Genomic DNA, 13,270 nt, shown 5'->3' with positions numbered 1-13,270 from the left:
AAGCATAACTTAGGATCCTTTCCTAAAATATATTGAAGTTTCACGATGTACCAATTGTCGTTTTCTCACAAATGTATCGCAAAATTGGTGAGAATAATAATGATAATCCTAACGATTTCAATCGTTTAAACCCCTAATAATAAAGGACACCGTCGGTGGCCTAATGGTTAGAGCGTCCGTTTCAAAGTCGGGAGACCTCGGATCAAACCCTCGTCGGGTCATGCCAAAGCCTTTAAAAATGGCACTTGTTGATGGTACACTTGGCGCTCAGAACTGAGAATTTAGAGGAAGGAAACAGGACTGGCTGGCCCGAGGAGAGTAGATTGTGACTGAGTGGGGTGTCATGCCCAAGCATACGTACATATACATACATCAAATTTTTTAAAGTTTAAAACGTAATAAATGTTTTCTTTGTAGAAAATGTCAGTTGATTTCAGCGTTTTTTTATTCTCTCATAATGTTACGCGTTGTAACATACATGGCAGAAACAATGAAAAAAGATTCATTAAAATCTTTAACGTTACCGAACTATTCATTTACCCAGTCAAGGTCATAAAGTACTGCTATGATCGTTGTTTGGAAACATTGTGTTTCGAGTCTACGGTCCAGTTATGTATTATTAAAACTAATATGTAACAGCTAGTGAACGAAACATCTGTGTTGTTGCTCCTTTATATGCCTGGCAATTTTGGCAACATTTGACACATCCAATGACTACTCGTCGTCATATAGCGTAAAACTCTAAGCATACATACATATACATACATGAAATAAAGGTTACAAATAGGTCGGCAATTCATATTACCCGCCAAAATGTAAATATATACTGCTTTAGATCTATATATTCGTGCGTCGGTTCAATGAAAATAATGAAGATGTAAAGGCATGGCCACGTAAATGTAAACGGCTTAATAAGCCATCAACCCTCTTCAGGGTTTCGACGAGAGGTCGAAAGCTTGTGAAACCTTTCACATTTACGTGAAGATATAAGCCTTTGTATCTTAGCAACAGTGAACAAAGCAATAAATCAGAAATAAAAATCGAGCAAATACATAAAGGAAAAGAAAAGAATCCCAGAGTGACGGAAAGGTTGGGGTTCGTTTCTGCTTGTGCGCATAAGCCAGTTCATTAACTTAATTAACTGTATATTATTGTCGGGTATTGTCTTTGAAACAAAGTAATCTTTAGGTTACCTTATGCTTTCCAAATTTTCTCCAGCTGACAAGAGTCGACAGCGCTCTTGTGTATTGCCACTGTTATTGGCTGTCTGATGTATGTGCGCGTTTGACCTATGTTATTTAGCGTTTTCTTTGTGCGTTTGACACTTACGTAATGAATGTCTTGGAAGACTGATTGTTCGAGGCGATGTGTTGCGCCTCGAGAGCGTGCAGTATTTATAGAATCTCTAATCATTACGAGAGTAATCTCTTGCTTACTGAAAAACATAGTGCTGGTCTCAATCTATTGTCTTAATGCACTGACCGAATGGAAGTAAGTGAGTGATGTGGTTAATATTTATAAGCTGTTATCATTCGTGAATGAGGGGCGCTGTATACATACCTTGGCTCTGTGGCTTAGTGATTAATTGATAATCCGATAATCGGCAGAATGAGGATTCCTTGAAAAGATATAAGATTTCCGTGGATAGTAAAGAGTCAAAGTCGTTTTACACAAATACCTAGGTTGCGTTACTGGGCAATTTCCGTTCCTGTTCACGAAGGAAGCCGACGTTTTTCCTTTGGAAAAGCAGGTGCCCTACCTTGCCTAGATAATTCGTCACCAAAGAACAGGATCCTCCTTTGGGATGCCGATAAATGTTAAAAAGGTTCCAAAACAATGATTGTATTCTTATGCTCTTACTATTTTTAAATTTATCTTTATATAAATGTTCATCGGACACTAATTAAAGGATTTCAGACCCAAAGCGAGTAATTACAGTGTAACTAATCTAATCCAGAAGCACCATCCGGTGTATTCGTTTTTTGGTATGGCATTCGCCACATGTATACCTTATGTGATGTTGATTATGTACTGGAATCAGAGCTAATTTATCTGTGTAGTCAGTAAAAGACAAAAATTTCCTCCTTTCCTCTGCAAACATTTTGCAACCACGACAGTTGTGCTTTTTATTATCTCCATGGGAACGCTGACAATACCGGTATTCAAATCAGTGACAATCCCATAAAACAAACGAGAAAATGCTCATGCAATGCCAGTGGCAAGATAATAAGACGGGAAGGATGTTACTTAGTGAAGCTGGCTGTCCCTTTGAGCTTGCAGCGGTAATTAATGACACTATGGATAACCCAATAGCCCACCAACAGATAGAGGCCTATGAGGTTCAGCGCTGGAATCTTTTCTGCCGCGTGCGGTTTGAAGTCTGGACGTTTTTATCCAGAGGGCGGTGGTTTAGTACGGTTCCTTCACGTCTAGTCCGATGTCTTATATACATGAACAGGTTAATATATTTGAGTGCGGAGTTAAAATTAGAACAACAAAAACAATACAAAAATACATACATTTACTATAGATATACGTTTTTTTTTCGTCTATGTGTTACGACATCGAATCTTAGATTTATGGTCTTATATCAAAGGTCATTGGATTTCCACCTGCTCAACGTTCCTTGGTTAAATCGCAGATTAGCTTTTACATAAAAGCCTCCTCCATCATTCCCGAATTGTCAGACAACATCAAGCATTTACATCGTATATGTATCATCTTTTCTTCTTCTTCAGTACCAACTCAAAATTTTCTGGTTTTCTTCCAGATTCTTCCAGATTTCATGCTATTACTAGACATTAGATCTCTGTTGAAGTAACACTTGACAGTTCTGGGACAGACCCGTATCTTTCCATCTCCAGTCTCGTCTCGGTCGACAGCCTCTGGGAAAAGCCAGGAAAGCAGGGAAGATAATTGAATTTCAGTTTGGCCAACAAAGACTTTACAGCTTTCCTGAAACCCCTGGCAAGTAAAGAATACACGAAAAAATTTATAGAGGCCTTCGTATAAAAACAGTACTGCAGTAGTTCTTGCCAGAGAAATTCATTTTGAGAAAATTTCAATAAAGTCCGTGCAGATGAGGATAAAAACATAGCTCTAAGTCTCAGAGCATGACAGGGAACGCTTAGAATTATAGAAATGAGGGACAGTACCAAAGACAGGCGAGTGACTCTAAGCTGGTACAGCTGCCGACCTCTGGAAATCCGAGTGATATTATTACCCAGCCGATCGCACTGAACTGGGTCTTGCTCAATAGACTTTGACTGTTTCAGCATGCTGTATATAACAAGTATGTTCAAAGTGCATATCAACACATAGGGAAGCATTAAACCTACAATCGTTTCAACTTTAGCGACCGTAGCAAGAACCGAGGCGAACTGTGGTAGCGGTGAACAGACTTGGCCACCATATCCATTGATTACTCCTGAGGTCCAGGTTAAGTACAGGTAGATAACCCCCGCAGTTAACGCCAGGCTGTAAATTGTGGCCTTTGCAGTCATAGAAGAGTAAAACTGTCGCTTACATGAGTAGACACACACGACCAAAAAGCGCTCGACAGAGAGCGCGGCCAGATACCAAACGGACAGGTAAGTGCAAACGTAGCTGACGTAGATGGTGAGTTGACACAGCCCTTCAGAAGTGTGAAAACCTTTGTGGTACTTCTCCAGCCAGACGAGCAAAAGGCTCACCAGGAACCCCACGTCCACCACAGATATGGCCACCAGGAAATACACAGGTATGAACGTTCGCAGGTCACTTAGCACAAAGGCCCTGATGGAAACAGTGTTTCCGGATATTCCGAGAAACAGAATGACAGGAAGCAGATATGTCTCCATGAAATTGATGGCATTCTGTAACCCAATATGATCCTTAGCACTTGAGACATGCTGCGTGCAGTTGGAGTCAAAATGACAAACCAGAGCTTCGATTAAGTCTGTAACAGTCACTTGTTCGCTTTCCACATTTAACAGTGATGCAAGACGCGATTTAATTTCAGCTTCGTCGCTTCCGTTCAGGTGGGAAGAAAGTAGATCCCAAAATTCGGAGTCCTCCATGGAAATCAAAGGTTTCCCACAGTGCTATGGTTTGGCCAGGATGTGCTTTGTTCAGTTACTGTTATGTGGTGCATTACAAGGAGCTCTGTCCCAGTGTTTTCTAGGAGATTTCCCTGTGGAGCACAAAAGCGATATCATTTGTTGAAGACTCAAAATGCAATTCATATATATGCCGTAGTTTTCTGTTGGGAATATTAATGTTCACGAGCATGTTTTTGGAACATTAAGCAAAATAACCTTGATGTTGAATGATGGAACCATGAAGAAGAAACCCCTGAAGATTTTCATCTCTCGTATAGACACATAACAATTTGAAATTAAAAACGGACCAACACACAGTGACATCATGGCAAATATGAGGAGGATTGTTGGCTACTCATTGGTCAAGCCATTTGGGAACGACTTGGAAAATGAAAAACTTGTTGGGTAATATGAAGATTTCAACTTTTATCTCTCTTATAGGGAAGGTTTTAAATCTAAAAACTAATTTGTTTTTACTCACAGTTCATACAGCTGTATCATTTCAGAGACAGTTTTAGCAACTGTGATAATATTTATTACAGTGAATATGGGGATAATAAAAAGAATGTCACAAATGTTAGGCAACTATTTTTATTACATTTAGTATAACAGGTAACTGAACTTAACAAGTTCCTGAAGGCAAGTGGAGCCATTCGTGTATCTAGAACATGATGAAAGAAGTGGTCGGTAAATTAATTACAACAATAGTCACGTGATGCAAAAGGACTGTTATTACCTTTAGCGACAAAAGAGTTCGAACTCGAAACTCTCCTATTCTGCATTATGTTCCCTTGATCCTGGCGGTTAAGTTAATATTATTGCGTCTCCATAAGAAATGAATGGAGGCGTGGAATCTGTTACAACCAAGCTGTTGTTTAATTTATGCAAAACATATTGTGACTATGTTGTGAGACTCACCAGGGACTTACCAGGTGAAGCCAGTTCATGCTTTTAGTGTAAATTTGAACCATGATTTAAACACTCATTCGGGTTTAACTTTCTGGACGCCTACATTCGAGCAATTAGATCACAATATGAACATACAGGACCATGGATGAAGTTCTAAATTTTTAATAAAGCAAAAATACAGAATTGTCTCAATGTACGTTAGCAAGTACACATTAAAACCCTTACCCATAAGTGCACGAATACTTCCACTCAGAAACAAGGTTCAAAGCTTATTTTTAGTACCCTGTTAATAATTAATAAAATTATGGAAACAAAATTACTGTTGTTTTATCAAATCTTGTTTCCAGTTGCAATATGACGCAAAATCCTGTATCTTAGAATCGTACTTGAGTACGCTGGTCAATGCTATATCCGCCATGTGTGATACAAAAGAGTGTACAATCGTTTTCCTTATCGATGGCCAGTCACAAGGCAAAATGCGATGAGGTCTAAAAGAATTCAGTTATTAGGCCGAAGAATAATTAATAATGTCATCCAAGACTTTGGGGGATACTGCACGTGAATTCATTTTTATAGGATATTCTTCATATTATATATTCTTTACTGAATATTAGCCAACATATTCATTGCACTAGAGGAGAAAAATCATAACTGTTTCTCCCTCGTTCATTCCAATGACTGTTTACCTATTTATCACCAGATTTTTATTTATTTATTTTTTGATCCGTAGTTCAATAATGTTAAGAAATGTCTCGCTCTATAAATCCTTCACTTCCCAAGTGTGACAATCTGTGTCTGAAAGCACAACTGTTATATGACTTAAGCTGTCCAGAGTACGGTAACATGTCTGATGTGTGAAACTGTTTTTACCTGACATTAGCACAGAATCTTCGCCATCCTGAAAGTCTCGATTTTTACAAGGTCTTCCGCGGTAACTCCGACAGATGCAGCACGCAGAGTTCTCCCTGATCAGATAGCCTACTTAGTTTGTCGTATACCTTTCTCCCAGTAAAACGAAGGCCGGAACATCAGCCCAACTGAGAACAAACGGTATGTAAATGGTTTTATATAGCTCGCTTCCAACGCGGCAACTGTTCAGCGACGGTCCGCCTCGCCGTTAAGGATGCCGTTTACTATGGTTACCGACGAACACTGGCATAATGTAGTATTCGCCTGGGATTTCGTTTTAATGACACGCAAGTGCCTTGTTCTCCTTAGACGAAGGAAGCCGTACATGTGGTGTTACAGCCACGAGCATTTGGGTGATTTAAAACTCCGATAAAGTTGAGGCTTTGACTTTTATGTAAATTTATTATAGGAAAGCTCATGTAATGATAATGCGCAAAGGATATTTTGCTGTGGAGCGTCCAGTGTAAGAGACAATTGTTTCAAAAATTAGCTCTCAACACCATGAAACGTCATGCGTCGTTACGTTTCGTACGAACTGCCACATGATGCTTCGTATGCTAATGTTCCATACGAACCGCCCCATATTACATTGGGTTACCTGGGTATGTGTCGGTACAACGGAAGGTGATTTGTAGTGTGTCTTTTGTACTGTTCTGTTCTCTTTGACACACCACATACCGTTACTAATGTTCCATTTGAAACGCCACAAAGTATTATAAAAGATCACCTCATGTCTTCGTTACACGAGCTAACGTTGGCCCACCACATGTTTTACCACCGACTGACATTATGTTTTGATCACCTCATGTTGTTTTAAGAGCTAACATTACCTTTGGGCCACCCTGTATCGTTACACAGGCTTTGGAAAACGTCATGTCGTGCCTTGTGATGAAATTCTGTTTAAACGACATCATGTCGTTATACAAGTTGACGTTCTTTTGGGATCACCTCATGTTGCTACATGCGTTGAAATTCTGCTTAAACGACGTCAAGTCCTTATACCGCTTGGCGTTCTGTTTGGATCACCTTATGTCTTATGACGTTCTGTTTGGACCACCTCATGTGGTTACATGGGCTGACGTTCATTTTGGACCACCTCATGTCGTTACATGGGCTGACGTTCTGTTTCGACCACCTCATGTGTTTACATGGGCCTACGTCATCCTTGTAGACTGACGTTCTGTTTGGACAACCTCATGTCGTTACATGAGGTGACCTTCTGTTTGAACCACGTTATGTCGTTACATGGGCTAACGATCTGTTTTGATCAGTTTATGTCGTGAGCCGTAACATACAGTTACAGTTATAATATTCTGTGTGAGCCGTCACTTACAGTCAGAGGACTAGTGTTCTATATGAGGCATTACATACAGTTACAGTGTCAATGTTCTGGGTGAGCCGCCGTATACATTTTCAGTGCTAATGTTCTGGGTGAGCCGTCACATACAGTTACAGTGTCAATGTTCTGAGTGAGCCGTCACAAACAATTGCAGTCCTAATGTTCTCGGTGAGCCGTCACATACAGTTGGAGGACTAATGTTCTTGGTGAGCCATCACAAACAGTTACAGTGCTAGTGTTCTGGAAGAGCTGTCACATACAGTTACAGTGTCAATGTTCTGAGTGAGCCGTCACAAACAATTGCAGTCCTAATGTTCTCGGTGAGCCGTCACATACAGTTGGAGGACTAATGTTCTTGGTGAGCCATCACAAACAGTTACAGTGCTAGTGTTCTGGAAGAGCTGTCACATACAGTTACAGTGTCAATGTTCTTGGTGAGTCGTCACATACAGTTACAGTGCTAATGTTCTGGGTGAGCCGTCATATACAGTTATAGTGCTAATGTTTTGGGTGAGCCGTTACATACAGTCACAGTGCCAATGTTCTAGGTGAGCTGTCACATACAGTTACAGTACTAATGTTCTGGATGAGCCGTCACATACAGTTAGAGAACTAGTGTTCTGGATGAGCCGCCACATACAGTTACAGTGCTAATGTTCTGGATGAGCCGTCATACAGTTACAGTTATAATATAACACAGTGCCAATGTTCTGGGTGAGCCACCATATAAAGTTACATGCGCAATGTTGTGGGTGAGTCGTCTCATACAGTTACAGTGTCAATGTTCTGGGTGAACCGTCACGTACAGTTGCAGTGCTAATGTTCTGGATGAGCCGTCACATGCAGTCACAGTGCCAATGTTCTGGGTGAGCCGTCACAAATAAGTGCAGTCCTAATGTTCTCGGTGAGCCGTCACATATAGTTGGAGGACTAGTGTTCTGGATGAGCCGTCGCATACAGTTACAGTGCTAATGTTCTGGGTGACCCATCACAAACAATTACAGTGCTAGTATTCTAGGTGAGCCGTCACATTCAGTTGCAGTGTCAATATTCTGGGTGAACCGTCACATACAGTTACAGTGTCAATGTTCTCGGTGAGCCGTCACATACAGTTACAGTGCTAATGTTCTGGGTGAGCCGTCAAATACAGTTACAGGACTAATGCTCTGGGTGAGTCGTCACATACCGTTACAGTGCCACTGTTCTGGGTGAGCCATCATATAAAGTTACATGCGCAATGTTGTGGGTGAGTCGTCGCATACAGTTACAGTGCCAGTGTTCTGGATGAGCCGTCACATACATTTGTAGTGTCAATGTTCTGGATGAGCCATACAGTCACAGTGCCAATGATCTGGGTGAGCCGTCACAAACAAGTGCAGTCCTAATATTCTCGATGAACCGTCACATATAGTTGGAGGACTAGTGTTCTCGGTGAGCCGTCACAAACAAGTGCAGTCCTAATATTCTCGATGAACCGTCACATATAGTTGGAGGACTAGTGTTCTCGGTGAGCCGTCACATACAATCACAGTGCCAATGTTCTGGGTGAGCCATCACAAACAGTTACAGTGTCAATGTTCTGGATGAGCCGTCACATACAGTTGCAGCCCTAATGTTCTGGGTGAGCCGTCACAAACAATTGCAGCCCTAATGTTCTCGGTGAGCCATCACATACAGTTATAGTTATATTATTCTGCAATGAGCCGTCACATACAGTTATAGGACTGATGTTCTGGGTGAGTCGTCACATGCAGTCACAGTGCTAGTGTTCTGGATGAGCCGTCACATACAGTTACAGTGCCAATGTTCTGGGTTCGCCATCACATACAGTTACAGTGTCAGTGTTATGGGTGAGCTGTCACATACATTTACAGGGCAAATGTTCTTGGTGAGCCGTCACATACAGTTGCAGTGCTAATGTTTTGGGTGAGCCGTCACATACAGTCACAGTGCCAATGTTCTACAGTTGCAGTCCTATATCCTCGGTGAGCCGTCAAATACAATCACAGTGCCAGTGTTCTGGGTGAGCCATCACAAACAGTTACCGTGCTAGTGTTCTGGGTGAACCGTCACGTACAGTTGCAATGTCAATATTCTGGGTGAGCCGTCACATACAGTTGCAGTCCTAATGTCCTTGGTGAACCGTCACATACAATCACAGTGCCAGTGTTCTGGGTGAGCCATCACAAACAGTTACAGTGCTAGTGTTCTGGGTGGGCCGTCACAAACAGTTACAGTGTCAATGTTCTGGGTGAGCCGCCATACACAGTTACAGTGCCAATGTTCTTGGTGAGCCATCACATACAGTTACAGGGCAAATGTTCTGGGTGAATCGTCAAATACAGTTACAGGGGTAATCTTCTGGGTGAGCCGTCACATACAGTCACAGTGCTAGTGTTCAGGGTGAGCTGTCACAAACAGTTACGTCACATACAGTTACAGTGTTAATGTTCTGGGTGAGCCGTCACCTATAGTTACTGTTATATTATTCTGTGTCAGCCGTCACATACAGTTGGAGGACTAGTGAGCTGAGTTAGCCGTCACATATAGTTACAGTGCTAATGTTCTGGGTGAGTCGTCACATACAGTTGCAGTGTCAATATTCTCAATGAGCCATCACATACAGTTACATTTATAATATTCAGCATGAGCCGTCACATACAGTTACAGGACTAATGTTCTGGGTGAGCCGTCACATACAGTTATTGTCTGCTGCGAGAACAAATCTTCATTGAAAGAGAGACATTCACGGGGAAACCCTAATATTATAAAACAAGTGCACTGGATTATTTTAGCATGCAGGTTTCCATACTTGAGAGAACAGTATGACTCAAAGTATTGATATAATTAAGATATTTTTGGGCACTGTTTTGGGGTAATAGTGTTGTTTGATGCAATGTAACACACATCCATTTATCTGGCATTACAGTGCATACATAGTCTTGTGCCAGTTCGAATTTTCTTGATAATGACGTGGCTCTTGAGAGCAACACTGCCTGATGTACAACTGCATCATTAACAATAAAAGTAAAGCACATTTACACATATTTGAAAGATGTCTCGTCGGGTTTTCTCTTCAGTATGGTCTAGTCCTAGGCGAGACCAACGAAAGTAGAAAAAAGGTATCTTATCAAGAAGGCAACGAACTTTGGGGTTCCAATGTCGTGATCAATAACGGAGCCCTTCAACCAAACTTATCCTACTTTGTATGCGCCTAATTTCTCGCGCTGTCGAACAGAAAATGAATGAACTAAGCTTTTAGAGCTTATGTGTAATTTGCCATTGCATGTACACTTAAGTTGGTAGTTTTCATGTTGTCGAACGAGTATAAATCTACAGTGACTTTGGATAAAGATTACAGGATTAAGGCTTGATTTTAAAGCGCCTTAGCTCAAACCGCTTAAATCTCCAGGGATTTGTTTCTCCGTGTTAGGTTATGAGGGTCGCAGAAAACATGGAATGTGAATGACGTGGGCGAAAACGGGTCTTAATTTGATATAGAAAAATAGACCGTGTAGGAAGTAACTATATCGCCACACAGAATGTCGTTGATATGTCAGTTAGGTAAGTTTAGTTACAATTAACTAACGAGGGCAGGTTCCTAAACGTGAACATTTTGTCGCATTTAAGAATTAATGCATGTTTTGCAGAGTAATGTTTCTAACAGGTAAACCAAAATCTGTAATGTTGTAAACATTTTACGGCGCCAAGAAATTTTGTTCAAAACAAGATTTTTACAACCCATCACTAACACCACTGCAATGCCTACATCCCTTCTAATGTTCTAACACAACTCCTAACGCATGTACTTTGTGTCAATTCTGTGTATTCGGGTGTAGACTTAAGAGGCTGTTTTGGTTTCCAAGTCTTGGAGTCATTATCGTAAAGTTTAGGGCCGGTGTAAAGACTACCGTGTCATTACTCACAAACATAATGGATCTGTCAACAGCGATGGCTAAAACTCTTTTTCACATGCGATAACTTTCTGTGTCTGCTTCAGTACCTCTATATGTCAGTGTGTACTTCCATTATTTTCGAAAGACAACCTAAAAAATAGGCGTGAGATATAAAACCATGAAAAAAACAACAACACCGAAATGAAAAAATCTGTGTTGCCTCTATCTATAGAAAGGCTTGCATCTTCAGTGGTTAGTCATATATATGTTACCAAACAGATAAATGGTTATGAAAGACTGTTATTGTATATCCTATGTTTTATTGGCTGAAAGACATTCACAAATAACACTAAATACGCATGGATACATTTATACATGTTACGACGTTAAACCACAAGCACGCATTTATACATGTAAGCCCGCATGCCCCAGCGCAGGAGCTAGCGCTACACCGTGTTAATACTATAAAATTCTGCTACAAAAAATTTTTGCTACAAGAGAATATGTAAATCAGTATCCTGGGTGTAATCCAAATAGTAATATGCTGTTCTACCAGATTTTTATGTATGGGTTATACGAGAAAGTTCTATCACTTAGTTTTCATGGGTTATTCACCCAATAATATCAACTTATCAACTTTTCAACAATCTTCATATTAACAATATTGTTGTGAAAATTGCTCCAATTATAAATTCTCTACGCGCTGTAAAATATAGACTTTCTAGGAAATCACTAACAGCACTGTATTGATTACTCTTTTCTTCTCCCGATTTTTGATTATGCTGATGTTGTGTGGGCAAACTGTACCATGAATGAGTGTAATCAGTTGTAACAGTTACAGCTCGATGCCTTGCGAACGATGACCGGTTGTCCGAGAGGAACCAGCTATGTTCTTCAGTACAAAGAGACTATCACATGGGAAGAGCGGCGTAAAAGACATATCCCTGACTATTTGTTATCGCTTGTCCCACCTCGCGTGGACACAACCTCTCGACACAAACTGCGAGATAATTCGTCCAAGAAAGTTGGTCAAATCGTCAAAGATATATAATTATATCGTACATACAGTTTAGTCCTAGTGGTATGATCTGTTTATTGGCAGGTTTTAATGGTTAAGCTCTGTGTACACAAAATTTATCGAACTAAAACAACTCTTGTGTGGCGTACTTGACATATGTACTTCCCTAAATCTACTGGTTTACGAAGATTTTGAGAAGGTTATATGTATTGTGTCACATGAAAGACACCCACGAATCCTTGCCAAATCCCCGCATCGAAATAACAGTCAACCATCTTGAGTGACTTGAAAAGTTTCTCCCTGAAATTTTCTGGAAAATGCTAAGGATATCTCCAGCTTTGATCTTACTCGCACATGTCAACTCCACCACGCAGAGTCTGCCCTTCTCACCACGCCCAATTTACATTTTTGGAGTAACTTGAATCTGATCAGATATTCCGGATTAAAAGTTTATCAAAATCAACTTACCAATGAAGAATATAATTGGATTGACCTCTGCTAAAGCTGTGATAAACCGGACATACAGACACCATGATACATGGACATCACTGACGTCTATAGGTAAACCTTCATAAGTTTTTTCTATAAATAAATATTAATATATAATTAATCGACAATAAATTCCACAGTTATCAGTCTTAGAAGATTTGATTTTATATCTCCAATGATGCATGCATCTATATTTTGGACGATAAACTTTCTTGGACGATGTGCCTTGGCAGTTGTACTTTTGGACGATTTGACCTGCAGGAAAGGGTTGCTTTAACTGGATGTAGGCCTGAACTGATTATTTTTCAAAAATATTTTTCCACGGTCAACCCGAAGATGGAGATGTCTTGTCACGAGTATTACAGTATCATAGTATCAATACGGATAGCTCGCTTATGCCGGTACTATATGACATAGAGATGGCTTGAGTAACGCATGATAACCCAAGCTCAACGATGACAGCCTGTGTTGTTTTATTTGTTTCTTTAATTGGTGTTTTACGGTGTACAGAAGAATATTTCAATAATGCGACTGGTGTGAGTCTCTTGGGTCATGGCACCGCGCCCGTGTGTTTAGGTTGTTTTTTGATATTTTGGATCTGCTGATATGTTCGGTAACAGAAAATAAGGAT

At 40.4% G+C, this 13,270-nt stretch overlaps 1 protein-coding gene across 2 annotated transcripts in view; it reads right to left on the bottom strand.

Annotated features, from left to right (window-relative positions):
- LOC135470161 (emerin homolog 1-like) overlaps positions 1–13,270 on the bottom strand; it is a 238,355-nt gene that overhangs the window by 224,516 nt on the left and 569 nt on the right. The window lies entirely within an intron of this gene.

This window comes from Liolophura sinensis, chromosome 7 (genome assembly GCF_032854445.1).
Source record: "Liolophura sinensis isolate JHLJ2023 chromosome 7, CUHK_Ljap_v2, whole genome shotgun sequence".
Classification (NCBI taxonomy): domain Eukaryota; kingdom Metazoa; phylum Mollusca; class Polyplacophora; order Chitonida; family Chitonidae; genus Liolophura; species Liolophura sinensis.
The sequence above is the reverse complement of the archived record's forward strand: the minus strand, read 5'-3'. Positions and strand labels throughout refer to the sequence as shown.